This window comes from Callorhinus ursinus, unplaced genomic scaffold (genome assembly GCF_003265705.2).
Source record: "Callorhinus ursinus isolate GAN/ISIS: 27379988/994484 unplaced genomic scaffold, GSC_fseal_2.0 scaffold15, whole genome shotgun sequence".
Classification (NCBI taxonomy): Eukaryota; Metazoa; Chordata; class Mammalia; order Carnivora; family Otariidae; genus Callorhinus; species Callorhinus ursinus.
This window is the reverse complement of record NW_027397077.1, coordinates 43,944,542-43,964,353: the sequence shown is the minus strand read 5'-3', so window position 1 is coordinate 43,964,353 and position 19,812 is coordinate 43,944,542.

Genomic DNA, 19,812 nt, shown 5'->3' with positions numbered 1-19,812 from the left:
CCATACACTCACCCATCCATCCAACCACCCATACACTCACCCATCCACTGACTCATCTACCTATCCACCCACCCAGTCGTCCACCCACCCATCCATCCATCCATCCATGCATCCATCTGCCTACCCATCTGTCCATCCATCCATCCACATATCCACCCATCCATCCAACCACCCACTCATTCACCCACCCACTCATCCATCCATCCATCTATTCATCCATCCGTCCATCTATTCATCCATCCGTCCATCCATCCATCCGTCCATCTATCCATTCACCCATCCATCTATCCATCTATTCATTCACCCACTTACCTATCCATTCAATATTTACCAAGCCTCTTGCACTAGGCTGGGACCACAACATTGAAAACAGACACTGCTTCTGCCCTTGCAAAGCTTATAGGCTAAACAGACAATAACACCTAGTGTGGCAATTGCCAGGCGAGTGAGGGCCCTGACCAGGGTGGTGTGAAGGAGGGTGGAGAGACTGCTTTTTGAAGAGGGATTTAGGTGTCAGATGGGAGGTTAGGCAAGATGACCTCAGGGTCTGTCAACAGGAAGGGGCAGTTTGGCACAGTGTCCCTGATCTCAGGCTGTCATTGGCAGTACAGACCATGATTTCTAGCCTCCAGAGGCCCTCAGAACATTTCTTCTAGGAAGCTGGATGGGTCCTCCAACATCCCAGCTGGGATCCACAGAGAAAGGAAAGGCCGGGTGTGAATGGGGTTCTGGATGACCCAATTCCTTCAACAAAACAATGTGCACTTTCTTCTGCATTAGGTGTCGGGTGCTGCAATAGATACAGTTTGAGCTGGAGACCCTTGTTCTCTCTAGTGGTCCTCTGTGGATTTGGCCTTCCCACACTCAGTTGGCTTTCTTAGGGGGGGATTTATTATTATCTTTTGGGGGATAACATGGGTTGGAAGGGGAGTGGATTATCACTGTAGGTTTCAGACAGGAGCATATAACCCAGGCATGGCCAATCAGACAAAAGTATGCCCTCGTCACAGTGATTGTGGGGTCTCATAACCTCAGACAGGCCAACTAGCCTCAGTCCTGAGATTCTGCTTGGTGCCATCAGAGGAGTGCCTTCTTGCTTTCTAGAGGCTTGGAGCCACATGACTGCAATCTGGGAGCTCCAGGCATTTTTAATTTAATTTTTAAGCATTTAAAATTGTTTACTTTTTCCAGCTTTATTGAGGTATAATTGACACAATTGCAATGTACTTAAAGCATGCAGTGTGGTGATTCAATATGCCTATACATTGTTCAAAGGGTTCCTCCCATCTAGTTAATTAACATATTCATCTCTTCACTTATTTCTTTTGTGTGTGTGGTGAGAACATTTAAATTCTACTCTCTTACTGAGTTTCACTTATATGATACAGTGTTATCAACTATGTCACTATGTTGTACACTAGATCCTCAGATCTTACTCACCTTATACCCTCTTACCAACCTCTCCCTATTTCCTCCACCCCCAGCCCCTGGCGACCAGTTTTCTACACTGTTGTTTCTATGAGTTTGAATTCTTTTTTTTAGATTCCACATATAAGCGATACCATGAAGTATTTGTCTTTCTCTGTCAGGATCACGTATTAGGATCACGCCCTCAACGTCCACCCATGTTGTTGCAAACAGCAGGTTTTCCTTCTTTTTTTATAGCTGAATAGTATTCCATTGTGTATATACACCCCCTCTTTATCCGGGCATCCTCTGATGGACACTGAGGCTGTTCCCCTGTCTTGGCTCTTGTGAATGATACTGCAATGAACATGGGAGCACAGGTATCTCTTCAGTATCTTGTTTTCATTTCCTATGGATATGTCCCTAGAAGTGGGATGGCTGGATCCTATGGTAGCTCTATTTTTAATTTTTTCAGGAAACTCCATACTGTTTTTCATAGTGACTACAGCAATTTACACTCCCACCAACACTGCACATGGGTTCCCACTTCTCTCGTTTTGGAAACCAGTTTGAGTCGGCTCACCTTTGCACCTAAAATAATCCTGACCAATATATTCTCTGGCGTCCCACCTGTAGGGAAAACTGAGACCCAGAGAGGGAAATGAGTTGCCCATGGTCACCCAGCGAGCTGGTAACAGACAAAGTACCTAACCTAAGGCCCCCTGGCCGCCAGCCAGCATTCTGCTTCTCAAAGCTTCCTATGCTTTACCCTGGTTAGGATGGCCCCCGGGGAAGGGTAAGCTGGGAGGGGGCTCGAAGCCCCCAGCATCAGGCAAGGCAGGCCCTGTTCTGCCACCTCCCAGCAGGGTTCCTTCAGCCAGCAAGGGCCCATCTCTTTACTGGGAAGCCCTGTGTGCAGGGGATGGAGCTGGAGGGAGGGGAAGGGGGCCCTGCTGTTGCTGAGGGCCAACATGGTCAGAATTCAGTTCAAGGGTGAAAGAATAGCTTTCCTCAACTGTAGAACCCAGAATTCCACTTTGGAAGTGTCTCAGTGCTCAGCTCATGCCTGAAGTTCAAACAGTCTTGCATGGCATCACAGACTTCCTGGGGTCCTCTAGGTTTTCCAGGAGGAAAACAACTGCATTTTTCGTTTTTAAAAAATACGTTTTGGGGATTCCTTGAATGGTTTTGCTTGAAAAATAAATAGGGGTTCAAACACACAAAAAAATTTGAAATACACTGGGCTCATGTTCACAGCCATTTTACAGATAAGAAAACTGAGGGTCCAAGTAGAGTCAGGACTGTGCCAAGGACCTTCAGGAGGGCAGCACTGGGCAGCCCCTGGGGCTCTGGTTTCCTGCCACCTCCCGCAGCATTGGTGTGCAGTCTTGTTGTGTGACAACAGCCAGGTCTTGTGCCCCATCTGAGCCTCTGTGGGACAAGGGGGTTTGCCAGGAGCTCTCCAGCTTCATACTGTGCATCCCCGGCCACCTCCTGTGCTCTCCCATCCTCATGGCCACCTTCAATTAAGTGAGAAGTCATTTCTGTCTTTACAGAAAGGACAGATGAATCAGAGGTTTGATCAGCGAAGGGACTCAGTCAGTTCCCCAACCAGCTTCGTCATTCCTTTGTGCCTTGAATGAAATTCTTCTTCAGTACGTGCCTTTCAGGAAAAAGAACGGGGGAAAAAAAAAAGAAGAAGAACATGGGGTAAAGAATCCAGAGGGAGATGGATTGACCCTGATAATATCAAAGAGTTAATGTCTGAGCTCATTCCTGAGCTGTCAGGGGTCTGGAAGACTTTCTGTAAGCCATAAATAACGCATTTTAATAATGGGGACTTTGATTCCTCTCTGGGGGCTGAAACTGTATTGTGATTCGGGTGGCAGCTTGTCAGGGCGCCAACATAGGGTTTCTCCGGCACTTATTAAGGGATTGCATATTTTGGGTATGTTCAGGTCTTCATGGTCTACTGCAAAACCATCCTGCTGAAAATGCTTTTGACCCAAGGAAATGGACTTTTAGTTGAAAACAATTTTTTTTCCATCACTCAAGTTCATTGTTTACTGGTTTCACCCTGAATTGGGTTGAAAGTTATTATTAATTATTTTCTTCTTTCCCCTGACCCTACAGCAGCTGCATGACTCACAGGGTCCCAGTTCACCAGGACCCATGTCTAACCCAACCATAGGTAATGCAATTTCAGTGTCTTGGGGGAATGCAGAAATCTTGTCTTAGACAACCTTCAGGGCTGAGTTCTGTCCAGACCAGGTTCCATCTGAACTATATCTCCAAAGACCTGGCCTGCAGGCTTTGCTGTGACTTTGCTGTAGGATCTTGGGCAAGTCACCTCCCTGGAGGGACCACATCTCCTCCTCTGCAGAATAATAACCTCAAGCTCAATGACTGTGTGGTTTGATGTTCACTGAGATCTGAAAAAGAGCTATTTCCTCTCTTATAAAATGGGAGTAAGGACATCTCCATGGGAGAGATGTCTTGGGTCACTTGGTTTTTTTTTCAAGGAACTGAAGACACGACCACGGATGAGACAGAGGGTTTATGGCTACCTGGAAAAACAGTAGGCCTTTTATGCTGCACTGCAACATTCCTATGTTTCTTTCTTCTATAAAGGATGAAAGAGAAAACTATAGGTAACCATGGTAGATACTGCCATCTACCTAACCAATATCCATCTCCCCTTTTTCTCAGTAATGGAACTCCGGTTTTGTTCAGAGCTGCACTATGTCCGGGTAAAGAACTACCTTTCTCTGCTTCCCTTGAGGTACGAGTGGGCATGGGAACTGGTCCTAGCCTATGAATTCTAAGCAGAACTTGCTAGGAGGGGCTTTTAGGCAACTCATTTTACTGTTTATCTTCTGACAGTTCTTTTCTTTTCTGTCTGGGATTTGGATTTGATGCTGGAACTCTGCAGCCACCTTATAAGCATGAGGATGTGGAGCACACCTTGAAAGAATGTGGAGTAGAGTGAGGTGGAGCCCAGGCCCCTGAGGGTAGTGTGGAGTATGGGCCTGGGCCTGATCTGTATACTTCCTGGCTTCCAGTTATGAGAGAGAAAGACAAATAACTGTCATGTTCTAACCATTGACTGTTAGATTTCCTATGTACTGCAGCCCCACAAACATGCAATGACAAGCAAAAACTTTCAGGCAAGACAAGATAAAAATCTAACTAGCCATCAAGCGGGGAAGGAAGTCAGAAGGCAACTATGTGGGCCACAGAATTCTCTACCTAGTTTTAAAAAGCTGCCCTTCAAGTTTGGCTTTGAGCTTCCTAGTAGCCAAGTAAAGGAGGAAACACCAACATTGACAAGATTCTCATTATCCCTAAAGAGGGAATGTTGCAAAGAGAGACTCAGTTTCTCCTGGTATTTAGTTGTAGGGCAGAGTTTCCCCAGGGCCCAGCCACAAGTAGGTACCTGATACATGCCACATGTTATTATGAACTCTCCTGCTTATTCCCATTACGGGGACCACTTTCAGAGGGACGGAACAAAACAGGCCTCTTACACCCCACCCTAGTTCCTCTTCCTGCCGGCACAGCCACCCAAGGCTCTAGGGCCCTCTCCATCCTGCCTTCCCTGGCCAGCCTCTATTGGTTACCCCCTCCTCTGTGTCTTGAGTTCCCCCTTTTTTCCTGGCTCCTGCCATCAGCATTTAAACCTGCGTCACCTACCTGTACCCGGGAAACAAGGCCTCTCTCACTTCCTTCCCTACGCTGCCCTTGTCCAGTTTCTTTTCTCCCTCCACCGCTGATTCATCCCTCCCCGCTGCCTCGACTTCCTCACCTTCCACTTCCTGGAGTCATTGCAAACCCAGAAAGACAGTTCTGTAATCTTTATTGTCCTGGAGCCTCATGCATTCATTGGCTCTCCTAATTTCCCTCCACTGCTCCTCTAGGCCAGGCCTTCTTCTGAGCCCTGCCGCCAACAGAACAGACTTCACAAAGCCCTGCCCCCGTGGAGCTGACTTGAGCTGATAAATATGAAAGTATCCATAGTACAGTCAACCCCCTGAACAACACCACGGGTTTGAACTGTGAAGGTCCCCTTATATGTGAATTTTTGTCTATAAATACAGGACTGTACTATAAATGTATTTTCTCTTCTTTGTGATTTTCTTAGTAACATTTTCTCTTCTCTAGCTTACTTTATTGTAAGAATACAGCGTATAATACATAGAACATACAGAAAATGTGTTAATGGGCTGCTTATGTTATCAATAAGGCTTTTGGTCAGCAGTTGACTCTTAGGAGTTAAGTGTCTGGGACAGTCAAAAGTTAGACATGGATTTTGACTGCATGGAGGGTTGGCACCATAATCGCCATGTGGTTCAAAGGTCAACTGTGTGCACACAGAGCGTGTCACACATACGGGCTCTGGAGAGTGATACCTCAGGGTAAATCTTGGCTTGTTCCGTGAACAGCAAGGAGGCCAGTGTGGCTGAAACAGTAAGGAGACAGTGGTGGAAGACGAGGTTGGAGAGGTAGGATGGGGAGTGGGGGTTGTAGGGCATCAAAGGAGGCTGCAAGGATGTTGACCTTTTCTTCCCTTGGGGAGATGGGAGCCATGGGAGGGTGTGGAGCAGAGGAGGAGTGCGGTCCAGCTTAGGCTTTGTCAGGCTCCCTCCTGCTATGGAACGAGGGAGGCTGCATGTGCCCTCCCCTCCTGCTTTCTGCATTTATCTCTGGTCTTTTCTCAGAGCTCCCTGTTTCCTCCCTCTCTTAGGGGCCCTGTCCTCAGTTCTCTCCCTCCCGAGGCATCCTCAGCTCCTCCTTTGCACCTCGCCTCAGTCCTTCAGCCACCGACACCTGCTTGCTGCCCCCCCAAACCTCTTACCTCTTCCCCATCCTCCCTTTCACTTCCTCCCTATCTTCCCACCCACCTCCTCCCTGGCCTCCTCCCCACGGCTCCCCCATCCCTCCCGCCCCTCCCCATAACTCAGCCTGTAACTCAGGATCTGGTCCTTAGAATGCGCCACTGTCCCCCTGCCCCACCAACCTGCAACCACATGGACTCCCCAGCTGCAGAGGCAGCTACAGCCCTCGCCAACAGGCGGTTCTCCCACTCCCGGGGATGTGGCACCCCTCCTGCACCTCAGCACCCTCGCACATACTGTTCTCTCTGCTGGGAACAAACCTGGACATCTTGCCAACCTGACTCATCCCTGCATGAGATTCGCTCAGGATGCCTTTGGCTACAAAAAGTCTATCCATCAAGGACATTTATTTTTGCCTTACTCGAAGTCTGGAGGTGAGGGGGGCTGTGTGGGTTCAGGGGCTCAACAAACACATCAGGGACCCAGTTCTCCCATGTGACCCCCCTCTGTGTGTTCACTTTTCTTCAGGGTTGTGCCTCATGGTTCCAAAATGGCTGCCAAAGCACCAGGCACCGTGGAGTCACAGCAGGAAGTGAGAGCCAGGTATAATGGGACTTTCTTCTCTTGCACATGTCTCTTACCAGACAGGAGACATTTTCCCAGAAGCCTCCAGCAGACTTCCCCTGATGTCACATGGTCACCCCTTGACCATTCCCGGGCAAATGATCATGAGGGTGGCAAGATTAGCTGGATCAATCATCCTTCATTCTCCCAGACTATGCATTTTAGCCCCAGTGAAAAATGAGGATCCTATAAATAAACAGAAAGAATGGATGATTACTGTGTGAAGACTCAACCAAATCTTCTGTGTCACATGTGCTCAAATGCCCCCTCCCCTGTCACATTTACTCTGCAAGAGCCCGAGCTCCAGAACATGTTCCAGTAGCTACTGGACCTTGACTCAGCATTCCCCAGCTCTTATCTCATGAATTTATCCCTCTAAGTCTTGTCTCATCAACCCCACTTGACAGAGGAGAAAACTGAGGCTCAGAGCTGGAAAGGATGGGTAGACACTGAGAGGGACTGGCTTGAGGTCTCCCACTGAAATTCTACTGGAGGTAGGCTGGCTAGTAGAACTTTCTGTGGTGATTGAAAGCTTATATGGCTGCACTGTCTGATGGTACCTACTAGCCATATGGTCACTGAGTGCTTGAAATGTGGCCTGTGTGACTGAGGACTGATTTTAATTGAAGTAGCCACATGTGGCTAGCAACTGCATGGTAGGAGATGATAGAGTGCTAGATGCAGAATTGGCACGTCTGGCTCTTTGGATGCAGACAGGAAGTGGCTGGGCAGCAGATAGATGACCTCAGAAATGTATGAACTGGAGTTTGCCACAACCTGGCCTTGCTTGGGGGCTCTGATCAAGAATTTGTCCCCAGAAATGCAATTATAGTCTTGGAGAGGACTTGGCAGGCCAAGGAAATCATTCACCTGCCCCAATAAGCTCCTGGAAATCATTCACCCAGTGACAGAGAAACAATGCTCTAGCAATTTGTCCTGCTCAGAAGCATTTGCCCGTGGAGTCCACTCACTCCACCCCGTGAATGGCAGGTGGTGGGCTCTAGCCTCCCGCCTAAGACTCAGACTGGTCCATCAAAGCCTGGGCTCTGTGAGTTGCTGGGGGTGGGGGAGGGCGGTGGAGGTCTACAGACACCATCCAGGTAGTTCCTTGTATTACTACAAGAGAAACTAAGGCCCAGACAGGGACTAGTGATCATTGAGGTGGCATCTTATGCAATGTGTCTGTCATTGGACTGGGTACTTGCCAGGGCCCTCGTTATGGCAACCCCAACATTCATTCCTCCCCCCTCTCCGCTAAGCAGTTGTCATGAGATTTTGGAGGTGACTGTCTCCACTTTAGCTGTAGCATGGATGTGGTTTGGTCCAAGCCAGTTGGCACAATCCCATCCCTTTTATCATAGTGGTGGGTCCATGAGTGCCTAAGCCAACCAGTGCATGGGGACAGATCATCCTGAGGGCAAAACCAACATCCAAAGGACTGTAGAGAAGAAGAGTCACAGAGAAACAAAGCTGGAGCCTTAATTGAACATGCCTAAAGTCATGGAATTTTCTGTTATGTGATTTAATATATCTAATCAATACCCCTTTTAGTTTAGACTTAAAATTCGGTTTTCTCTTACTTGCCACCCAAAGCATCCTTTCTGATGCAGATATCTGACGTCCATTCTATCATTTACTCTACACATCTGAAGTAGTGATGATGACTCCCAAAATACAGGTGAAGAGATCCAGAAAGGGCCAGGGGCTTGTTCTGAGTCATTCAACCCACCAACGGCAGAGGAGCTGAAATCCGTCTCTTGCCAAATCCCATTATTTCACTTACTCCTCACCATATGCCTGTGAATTAGGGGTTGGTACCCTATTTTATGGACAGGAATACTGAAACTCAGAAATGGAAAGGGACCTGCCCTATGCCTCATAATAATCCAGTAGGGGGTGGGGAGCATGTGCCAGTTATTCTGAGCCAGTTTAGTGATGTTATTGGAGGGGCTCTGACAGCCACTTTTTTTTTTTTTTTTTTTTTGCATGAGAATGCTCTAACTAACCTATCCTGGTGTGGTTCTTTTGTTATTCCATATTCCCTCTGTCATTGGAAAGGGCTAGTGTCTAAAGAGCTGGATGGAAGCTTTCGGCTGGTGGCTACATTGAGACACCTCTCTGTGTCAGTGATTGCCATGTAACAAACCACCCCCAAAGTGACTCAAAACGATACCCGTTTATAATCACTTACAAGTCTGTGGTCAGCGGATGGTTCTCATGTAGGCCAGGCTCAATTCTGAGTGACTTGAGAAAAAGGAAATTTATTGGAGTGACCATGGAAATTCACAGAATCACTGGAGTCAGGGGGACCTAGTCTGGAAAGTGGGCCAGAACATCCAGGTAAGCTGATGATGCATAAACTCTACTCCACAGTGATACCTCCTCTGAGGGAAATTCTCATAACTGCTTATATTCATAGGCACCAAGAGACACACAAGATGGGTTTCTGCCATACCATCTGTAGTGGCAAAATCCTGAAGACATCTGCACCTGTGTCAGCTAGCTGTTGCTGCGTGACAAAACCACCCAAAACTCAGTCACCTAAAGCATAAGCTTGTGTTATTGCTCTTGAATATGTGGTTCAACTGGGCAGTTGTGAAGTCTTCACATTGGAGTAATCGTACAGCTGTGGAAATGAATGAAATTGAACTCCAAATGTCAACATGGATAAATTTCAAAAAATATAATGTTGAGCCAGAGAGCAAGGTACAAAAAGGATACTTATGGCTGATGCACATGTATAAAATGCAAAAACAGTCAAAACAATACTGTTCATAGTCCACAGATATATGGCTATAGATTATAGGACAAAAAATATGAGTGGGCTTGACAAGCACCAAATCTTGCATTGTGTTTATTAAAAAGGGGGAGAGGTAATCTGGGGGTTCTCTGGAGACTCATCAGAGGCCATGTGCTCACCTGCCTGGCCACTTGCCTCCCAGCTACTCCTTCCTGTACCCTTCCTCAGCCTGTGGGTGCCTCTCAAGACCCCGGATCCTGAGCTGGAGCATCTGACTAGCCCAGCTCAGATCTATGCCCATCTGGGGTTCCCCTAGGGCCGAGAGAGGGGAAGCTGGTGTCTTAGACTTCTGTGGTTGGAGCTGGGCACCTCCTTCCGCCAAGAGGGCCTCAGGATTGGGAAAGGAGAGGTTTTGAAAAACATCTGGGGGCATTAGGAGAGATTCCAGATGCTGCCAGCCAAAAATGACAGCCTTCCACTCACCCACACCTAGATGCCCTTCCACCTGGGCACCTCCTCCCTCAGGACACAATTTTGAGATGCCCTCCCCGAAACCTTCTCAGACTTGCAGTCTGACTCAATACCTCCCTCTTCTGGGCTTTTCCAGAGCTCTTTGCCTTCTATTCCTCTCTTAAAGTTCCAAGAATGTCTAGTTGTTCTGTTAAATCTACTGTACACAGGATCTGGAAGGATGTAGAGGCTGAGAAGTGATATGGAAAGAAACGACAGACAGAAGAAAGGAGGGAGGGAAGGAAGGGAAACAAGGCAGGCAGGTGGGACTGAAGGACCTGGGCCTTCACCAGTCTGTGTTCCTTGCAGCACTCCACACCCAGAGGAGTGCCTGGCATGCAGCGGGCCCATGATTAATTTTGTTGACTGACTGGCTCTGCACTTTCTTAGGGGATGATGGTGATGATAACTGCCCCCAATTTTTCTCCAGGTTGACACTGAATGTCATTTGGTGCCTTCTGACACTTCCTATGGGGAGTGAAGGGCATAGCTCCATTGCGGAGCCCTCTCCCCAGCAGCTCCCCTCTCTGCACACCCCAGTCTCCTTCCTCTTGCTTTCAGATGTGCTCAGACCTCTGTTGTTCTCTGGGTCCCTTTGCCTTGTCTCCACCCCGCCTTCCTGCTGCCACCCTCACTGCTTAGGCTGCTTCTTAGAGGCAGAGCCTGAGGCAGGGATTCAGTACCTGTGATTTACAGAGGGAACTTACAGGGGAAATCTGGAACAGAGGGAAGGAAGCAGGATCAGACAGGGGAAGAAACCAAGCAAAGTTGTGGTTTTAGGAGAAGTCTGGTCTCAGCCTGAATCCCATGGGGAGCACTGGAGAGTAAAGGACACTACAGAGCTACCCTCTTCAGGATAAAGGGACTGGACCTTGTAATGGTCAATCACTGGTCAATGACTACTCTTGGGGGTTCATTTGGGATGGAGCATAAACCTTCCTGGCATTTATTTCCAGATGCTGAGGGTACTTGTTCAGTAAAGGCATGGCTGTGAGCTATTAGTAGGTACCCTCACAGTAGCTGGGGGGATGGGTGCTCCCACCCACTGGGGCAGGGGAGGGCAGTTTGAGCTTGGTGCCAACAGCATCACCACCCTCACCAACCTGGCTGCACCTGTGCTCCCTGGGACCTGGGCTGTGAGGGCAGGTGAAGAGCTCCCTGGATTTCTGCCCTAGTGCTGTGCATAGCTGGGCCACTGTGTTTTCTGGAGACACCCCTGTCCTCAGCCCTCTCTCACCGTCCCTGTGAAGTGTCATCAGTGCCCCAGACCCAGCACATCCAGGCTGAACCCACACGGCGGGGAGGGAGGACAGGGGCCGTGTGGGCCTTCAGCAAGCACTGTCCCTCCTGTTGGCTCTTGGGCTTCTGGGATGCTGACTCCTCCTGACTCCAGGGCCTGGGCCCGGGCTGGCTGGGGCCAAATAACATAGTCTTCCATTTCCCACCCTGGCTTGGGGCTGGTTGGGGATGGACGCAGAAACCTGGCCTGAGCAAGGCCAGAGGAGAGCTGGCTTGGGGAGGGATGTGTGTAAGTGTGACTGGTAGAAGAGCCGGAGGGTGTGCACATGCAGGGGCCTATTGGAGTGTGTCAGTGAGACAAGACAGGGGCAGGAGGCCAGGAAGGAGGCCGCTGTGGTGGTCCAGTCAGGAGATAATGGTGGCTTGAGAGGTGGTTGCCATGGCGACTGAGAGCCAGGGATGGATGATCGCAGAGATGGAGGGAGAGACCCCAGAGGTCTTGCTGGCAGTTGCATATGGGGCCAGAGAGGGTGGGCAGGTCAGTGTGGCTTTCAGGGTCCAGCCGGGTCCCTGGCTGACTTGCTGCCAAGCTGGCGAGGGTCCCAGAGAGAGAAGGTGTCACACCCATTGTCCCCTGGACTGGCTGGCCTTGTTCAGCCCCTGCGGGGACAGAGTGCTTGCTGAGCCAGACTGGAGGCCGCACGCAGCCTTGGAGGAGGGTGTGAGGCCCCCACTTTAGAGGTGGGCACAGGGGCCATGGCTCTGAGTCTGAGCCGTGACCGCCACCCTCTGTGCTGCGCCCCCTTCCCCTGATCCAAGAGTCCTGAGGCCCTGGGGTGTCAGGAGTCAGGCCCCTTCCCTCTGCCCCCTGGGCCCTGGTGGTCTGTGGGCAGGGGCACGCTCTGAAGAGACTGTGTCCTCCCCGCAGCCCAGACTTGGCTTCTCCTGAGCGACCTTCTTCTCGGATCCACATCCAGGAGATGAGCTCAAGTGCTATTCCTGCCCAGTGATGTCACCCTGCCCAGGGCTGTTCCCCGGGGCTGGGGGACACAGCCCACCCGCCCCCTCAGACACCCCCAACCTTTCTCTATGACACACACACACTTTCCCACATACTCGTGACCCCACACCTCCACAGACACGCTCCCTCTCACACACGTTCTCTCACACACTCACTCTCACGCACTCACGCTGACACGCACACGTTCTCTCACACATACCCTGGAGGCCCATAACCTCCCACACCTGTGCTTCATCCCCTTGATACACCCATTACTTAACCTACCCCCAGTGCACCCCTACCCAGTCACACACTCACACGCACCCACCCTCTGACCTGCATTCCCGTGCATGCACACACACTGCTGGACAGACACTCTCTCACATCCATGTTCTCATGGACAAATGGCTGCCCTGGGATCTCACACACTGCACACTCCCCTGTCCCTGACCCACTCATCTCACACAAGTCCACAGCCCTGAGTACAAATCACCCCCATGTACCCTCGTCCCTGAGTTCACACCTATAAACCCAGAGGTCCCCTGCGACCACCCCAGGGAGCTCTGAGAAAATGAGAGCCGCCTGAGGAGGCTGTGTTGCCTCCCACCATCTCTGCAGGGCTGTCTTGTTGGGGAGGAGGAGGCTTGCGACCCAGAGTGAAGGTGGGAGTGAAGGGAGGAAAGCCACTGGGAAGCCAACCCTAAATCCTACAGGAGGGAGAGCTTTGCCTAGGTCAAAGCTGGCTGGGCGTGGAAGTGAGCTCTCCATCACAGGAAGTGTGCAAGCATGGGCTAAGCCACTCCTTAATGGAGAAGGTGTAGAGGACCTCAGTCTCTAGACTCTGACTGCTGGGGGGTCGGGGATGAGGGAGCTGGGTTGGGTGATGGGCTTGGCGGTGATGAAGGGGCTGGTTGGGCAGGTAAGGGGCAGGAGGGGCGCCAGAGAGGCAGGTAAGGCTGGGGCCCACGGTCCCAGAGGGTGAGGGCTGTCTCGCCGTGGCCACCATAATTCAGCCCAGGTGGACAGTTTCCTTTCTCTTGCCTGATTTACTGCCTGCTTCGAAGGGGCGAGGCCCATTCTTTGAACTTCAAAGGGAGCAGTGAGTGAAGCTGGGGCAGTAGTGTGAGCCCCCTGAGCCCTGGGGTCTGTCCCAGAGGCTCCCGGTTCTGGGTCTGCCAGCCACTCACCAAAGCTTGCCAAGCCACAGCCTCCTGGTCTGAAAACTGTGGTCCCTGCCACTGGGCCCCTGAAAGGAGGTCAGGAGATGGAGTCCTGCACTTGTTTTAAAGGCTGGGGGCTGTGACCCCCCCAGGCTCTGTTGCAACCTCTCAGCCCTGTAAGCTCTGTTCAGGACAGAGAGGGGACCTGTCACCTCTTGTATTTTTTAACCCATCACTCCTTTTATTCTTATTTTACCCCCATTTTGCAGGTGGATAAATTGAGGCCCAGAGACATTAGGTCTGCCTCCTAAGCATACAAGAGATGCCTCGGCCCCAGTCCCTGGTCTCTCCCCAGGCCTGCCCCATGGCTTGTGCCCCTGCGGTTGCAGTTGAGTTGGAAGTTTGTTTGTTGAGTTTTTCATTTCTTTTACTGAGGGACGGGCTGGCCCGGGCTCTGCCATGGCAACCTGTGTCTCTGGGCCTCAGTTTCCCCATCTGTAAAAAGGGCTGTATGCTAGTGCTGGGGCACTCTGATGTGGAAAGAATCTCAAGCAGTGAGTGGCCTTCGTGCTTGGGGCAGACCTGGGAGGCCCTTTCTTTATTGTGCCCTGAGTTACATAAAACATCCAGGGCAGGTGTCAGTCAATGTGCAAAACTACGTCTACCATAAAAATCTTGATTTCCGCCTTCTCATAGAGAACCAGAAACTTTTCTCATACCAGCATTCCTAGCTGCTAACCACCACCACCAGCTGGAGCTGGGAGGGTTCCCCATGAGGTGGAGGACACGCTCTGCAGCCCCCACACCCCCTTCCCGCCAGTGCCCTTATTGGTGTGCTCTGCCTGGGCCCCAGAAGCACCTGAGTTTGAGACCCTTAACTTGCCTGAATTGATTTGCTTCGGAATTCCTGCCCCATTTCGAACCTGCTGTGTGACCCTGGGCAGCTCACTACCTCTCTGAGGCTCAGAGTGGACTAAAGCTCCGCACAGACCTTCTCAGCATTTCGTCTGTGCGTAGGGGACATCACAGCTGATGGCAGCTGGGATTGGTGGGCATTTGGACAGCTCGGGGCCTCACTCTCAAAGTACATGCAGGAGATGAGCTTAAACACAGGAAACAATGTCAGAGGGAGGCAGTGGGCCCTTGGGGACAGCTTGAACTGGGAGGTGTGAAGCCAGAGGGACCTGGGGTTGAGCCCTTGTCCTGGCACTTTCCGGCTGTGTGAGCTTGGGAATGCTACTTAACCTCTCAGGTCAGCGCCTCTGTGGGCTACTCATCTCTCAAAGCCTCAAAACAGGGCGGCAGTAAGGATGTGAGGGGGTCCATGTGGGGAAGCCCCTGGCACACAGCTGGTGCTTGGTGAGTACCATGGAAGTTATGGGCCCAAAAGAGGGAGGGCCAGGCCCTAAGAGGGCCTCCTGGGAGGTCAGGAAGTTGAGGAGTGTCTGGATAGGAGTTTCTAAAGATGACCAGAATGGGGGGTGATATGTGAAGGAGAAAGAGGTGCCTGGTTGGACCACAGCTCATCAGGGAGCGCCTTTGGCTGTGAGGGGGGAGGGGCTGGTAAGGGGACAATGACGTGGCCTGAGACCAAACCATGGCAATGGGGAGCCATGGATGTTCTCGAGCAAGGGGACACCTGTCTTTCTTTGAAGTCAATTGTGATGCGAGAGTATGTACTTTCCCTAATGCCCCAAATTTTGGGGGGAGGGGTGATGGCAATATTCTTCTCAAAGATACTCTTGGGGGTCCATGGACAGAGCTGTGCATTGCAAATTGGGTCTGGGTCTTTTAAACTCAAATCCCCACTTGCCAACCTGCTCCACCCTGGATGTCAAGTGCTTCCTACAATCTGCTGGGGAGAAAGGAGCCAGGCCTTTGGGGTGAAAGTGACTGGGAGTCAGATCTCAGCTCCACCCTTGTGTGGCCCTGGCAGAATTTTCCACCCACTTACTTCTTTGAGCCTTGGTTTCCTCATCCATAAACCTCACGGGGGACCCAGCATCTAGAAGTTTTGAAGCTTCGTTTCAGTGCAGGCCTGTTCTAGTTTCTCATCTTCAAGGGCGAAAGCATTTTGTAAAGGAGGGGTGCCGGGACGCTTGCCTCACCCCTACTGGGTGAGTGTGTGCCTTGAACTGTGATTCTATTTGTGGGGCTGGTTGGGAGGAGCGGGAGAAGGGGACCCTCCCGAGCTGTCTGGGGGTGCTGCCATGAGGCACAAATGCACAGATGGGATGTGTGCTGAGTGTGTAGTATGTGCTGGGCCTCCCCCGGGCCCCTCAGAGCAGACACTTGAGGCAGAAGGGTGCTCTGCATGCAGCCGCGTGGAGAGCAGAGCCCATCGTACCAGAGGGAAATGCTCGCTTGGGAATGTGCGCTGTCTTTTAGGAATGATTTGGGGGCCATAAATTTTCGGTAGCAAAGCAATCCTCCAAGTTTTCATAATGCTGAAAAGTTTGGACTTGTCTTGAGGGGTAACAATTTCACCCAAGTGATGCACCAGCTCCAACTATTTGTTATTGCAAAGGTTGATTTTTTTTCCCTTAAGGTGGAATCCTCCTCGAATTTCATGCTCTGCTTTAACTTGTTTTATTTCACCCGGAACACGAATAAAAATAGCCCACGAGATGTACAGATGGTGAAGGAAGGAAGGAAGGAGGGCAGAATGTTGGCTGAGCGTTTACTGTGTGCCAGGCCTGGCTCTGGGCCCACAGAGCTGACACCCTCCGCCGGGTCCCTGGCCTCGGCAGCTTCCGTCCAGCACTGGGAGGGGGGTACCCCCCTCCTCTGGCTCTGAACCCTCCAGGCAGCGCTCCCTGCATGCAGCCATTTCACAGATGAGGAAATGAAGTCTCCGGGCATTTGGGAGCCTGTCCAAAGTCTCACAGGTGGGCATTTGGGAGCCAAGATTCAAACTCAGAGCTGTGTAACTTGAAAGTTCATTTTGGGGGAGCAGCCATCTATTCAGGGGCAAATCTCTTGAATCCCTACTGGAAACTCGCACTCCGAAGCTTATCTCCAGTGGCCAAGATAATGCTCTCTGCAGCTGAAGTGCCAACTTCGAGTGTGAACAAGACTGCAGGGAGGGGATGTTTGACATAGTTGACTCCAGGGCTGGTCTGACGTCTGCTTGAGCACCCTAGAAGCCCTGTCTCCATGCCAACCGTTGCTGTGCCCCTCGCGGGCATTTTCCTCCACTCACTAAAGCAGGTCCTGAAAGGATGCCAAAGGGACCGCTTTCTGCTTTGAAGCGGGTCATTTGCATGCCATTTGCATATACAGTCATTTTTCTAGGTTCTCCCCAAACAGGGGCTGACACAGTGCATGTGTTGTCTCCAGAACCCGACTTGACAGAATCAAAGGGCATCAAAACCGTGCTGTATGTTGACGGAGGGGCTAAGGCAGCCGGGGCCCTGTGATGGAGTGTGTGTCCTCGTCAGGCTTTCCCAAGGCAGGGGCAGCAGGTGGGTGTGAGGCCCAGACACAGGGCTGGGTTGAATGGGGAGGGGGGAGGGGGGAGCCCAGGGAAGGAAGAGTCATGCTCAGAGTCAACCAGAAGGTTCTCTGAGCAGAGCTGTTGAGACAGTCTTTGTTCTGGAAAACACTGCCTGTATTAGAGCTACTAGGTGCTTTATATACGTTATCTGTGTTCCCCAGTGTGGTTCTGCAACTCTGCAGGTCTGGAGAAAGGCACTTGCTCCTTACCAGGTAAGAGGTCCACCAAGAGGTGGTGGCGCGTGGATGCCAGGAGAAGGGTAGGATCCCGGGAGCTCAGGAGGCCCTCGGAGGGCATGCCAGCATGGGGACAGAGCTGCGGAGATGGGTGTGTGAGCTAGGGTTGCCACAGCAAAGTGCCACAGGCCGGGCCACTCGACGACAGAGATTTATTGTCTTATGGTGCCAGAGGCCAGACGGCAGAGATCAAGGTGACGGCAGGGTTGGTTTTATCTGAGGGCTGTCTCCTGGGTGTGTAGGCAACCATCTTTTCCCAGTTGTCTTCACCTGGTCTCCCCTCTGTGTCTAGGTCCTAATCTCCTCTCCCGAGAAGGACACCATCAGGTTGGATTAGGACCTGCCTACATGACCTCATTTTAACTAACCTCTTTCAAAACTACCTACAAAGATAGTCACATTCTGAGGAACTGGGAGTTGGGACATCAACGTGTGGATTTTGGAGGAACACAACGCACCCTGAACAGTGGAGGTTGTCATGTGGCTGGATGTGCTCGTGCTGGCCAGTTTTCTAAGGCCTGATGGGTCTTCTAGTGCAGAGAAAGTCACTTGACCTCTTAGCCTGGGTTCTCCCCAAAAGCAGAGTCTGAGGCAAGGGTTTGGGACCTGGCGATTTATTTTGGGGTGTGATCCCAGGGGCTAGGAATGGAGGACTGGGGTGAGTGAGGTAGAGAAGGGGGAAAGCCAGTCTAAGTTGCTGTTCCTGAACTAATCACTGCTGTAGGCAACTGGGGCCCGATTCTGCAGGTGGGGGACAATGGGTGGACTATACACCTTCCAAGCTGGCAACCAGTTATAACCAATGGAACCGCCTGCTTCAGGGAGCCAGAGGCCCTGCTGACATTCATTTTTTTGGCAGAAGCTGACAGCGCATCTCCCATGCCAGGCTCTGTGCTTTACCTTGCTGGGCACATGGAGATGTGTGAGACAATTCTGGGAACAATCAGCATCCTTAGTGAGGAATGTCAGGAAGAGGCCTATACAGAGTACACAGCAGGCACAGCACAGGGACTTATCATATCTGCCTGGGGGAGGGGAGTGTCACAAAGGGGGCATGGATCAGAACCTTAGAAGAGGTGTAAGTGTGTTCCGGGGAGAATACAGGCATCCAGGCTGAGGGAACGTGGATGGGGGTGACTCCACCCTCCAAATCTGAAATCCAGCACGCTCCCATTCTTCTTGGGCACACTGATGGACCCATCTCTTAGGCCAGCTTGCAGTTAGCAACTGTGTTGCAGCCCCTGGGTGGGGGGCACAAGTGATGCATGCCACTTGCAGGTCTGTCCTCCTCCTTCACACGATTTGCCTCAGCTCGCTGGCTGGATGATGCCAGGGCAGGCTCCGGGCCACAAAGATGCTGGTGGTGCACAAGATGGAAGGAACCTGGGGCCCCGAGTGACTGTGTGGAGCCTAGCTCCATGGCTAAACCTCCTTGAACAATGACAAGAGTGAGAAATAGACCTTTATGGCGATGAGCCTCAGAGACTTTGGGGCTGTTTGTTACAGCTCTCTGTCTTCCCTTACTGATACAGAAATTGGTCATTTGAAGTGCAGTGTTAGCATAAGAACCTAAATATATGGCATTGGCTTTGCTATTGAGTGACTGGGTGGAAACCGGTAATAAGAGTCTTTGAAATCTGCTGGTCCATGTCATTAAGTGGCAAAATCCTTGGGAGGACTGCTGGCTGGGCTGGCTTGGGAGGCAGAGCATGTGGCTGCTGAGCCTATAGCTCTCGGGGTAGATTGTTCCCAGAAGTGTCTTGGCCCCTACAGGCTGCATTTGCCAGGTATTACAGGAAAGGGATGAGCTCAGAAGAAGAGCAGCTGGTTTGAGGCAGAAACAATAGAAATGGAGAGGGATTTATTTTCAGGGTTGGAAAAGCTAACTGCATCTGGATCTGCAACAGTAGGAGATTAAGATTGAGAAAAACCTCAGCCCTCTGTGAAGCCCATGTGAAGGATGTGACATTTTCACTCAATTACAATAGCCTCAAGGTTGTCATGATTAAGCGGGGAGGAAGAGGCAAGAAGAGGGGGAAAAATAAATGTGGCTCTGGGTGTGACTGTTGGCCCTTGGAATTGACTAGAAGCAGTAGATTAGAAATTTAGGATTGGAGGGAATTACATTGCCAAAGAAACAACGATGGTGGGCGAAAAAGAGTCTTTGAAGTTTAATATACCTTTGGGCCCCCAGCTCTCCATGAACAGGAGGCAGGGCTCTGGAAACTCTACAGTGGGCAACAGGGCACTCTACCTTACCCCGTACAGGGTGGATCCAGGGGACGCAGAGAAAGACGGACAAGGAGTTCTCTAAGAAAGCATAGCCAGTGTCAAGTCAGGGGACATCCGTGGCAATCCCTGCCTTACACTGGGCAGTGGACCTCTTGCTTCTGGGGCCTTCCATTCTTCTCTCTTCTGAACGGGAGTTTTCACTGGGGTTATTTTACCTCTGCTCCATTGTCACACACACTGTGTGTGTGTGTGTGTGTGTGTGTGTGTGTGCAACAAATATATTTTCTCTCTAGTTCATGGACCATCAGACCATGTGATCGGATGGGACTTTGG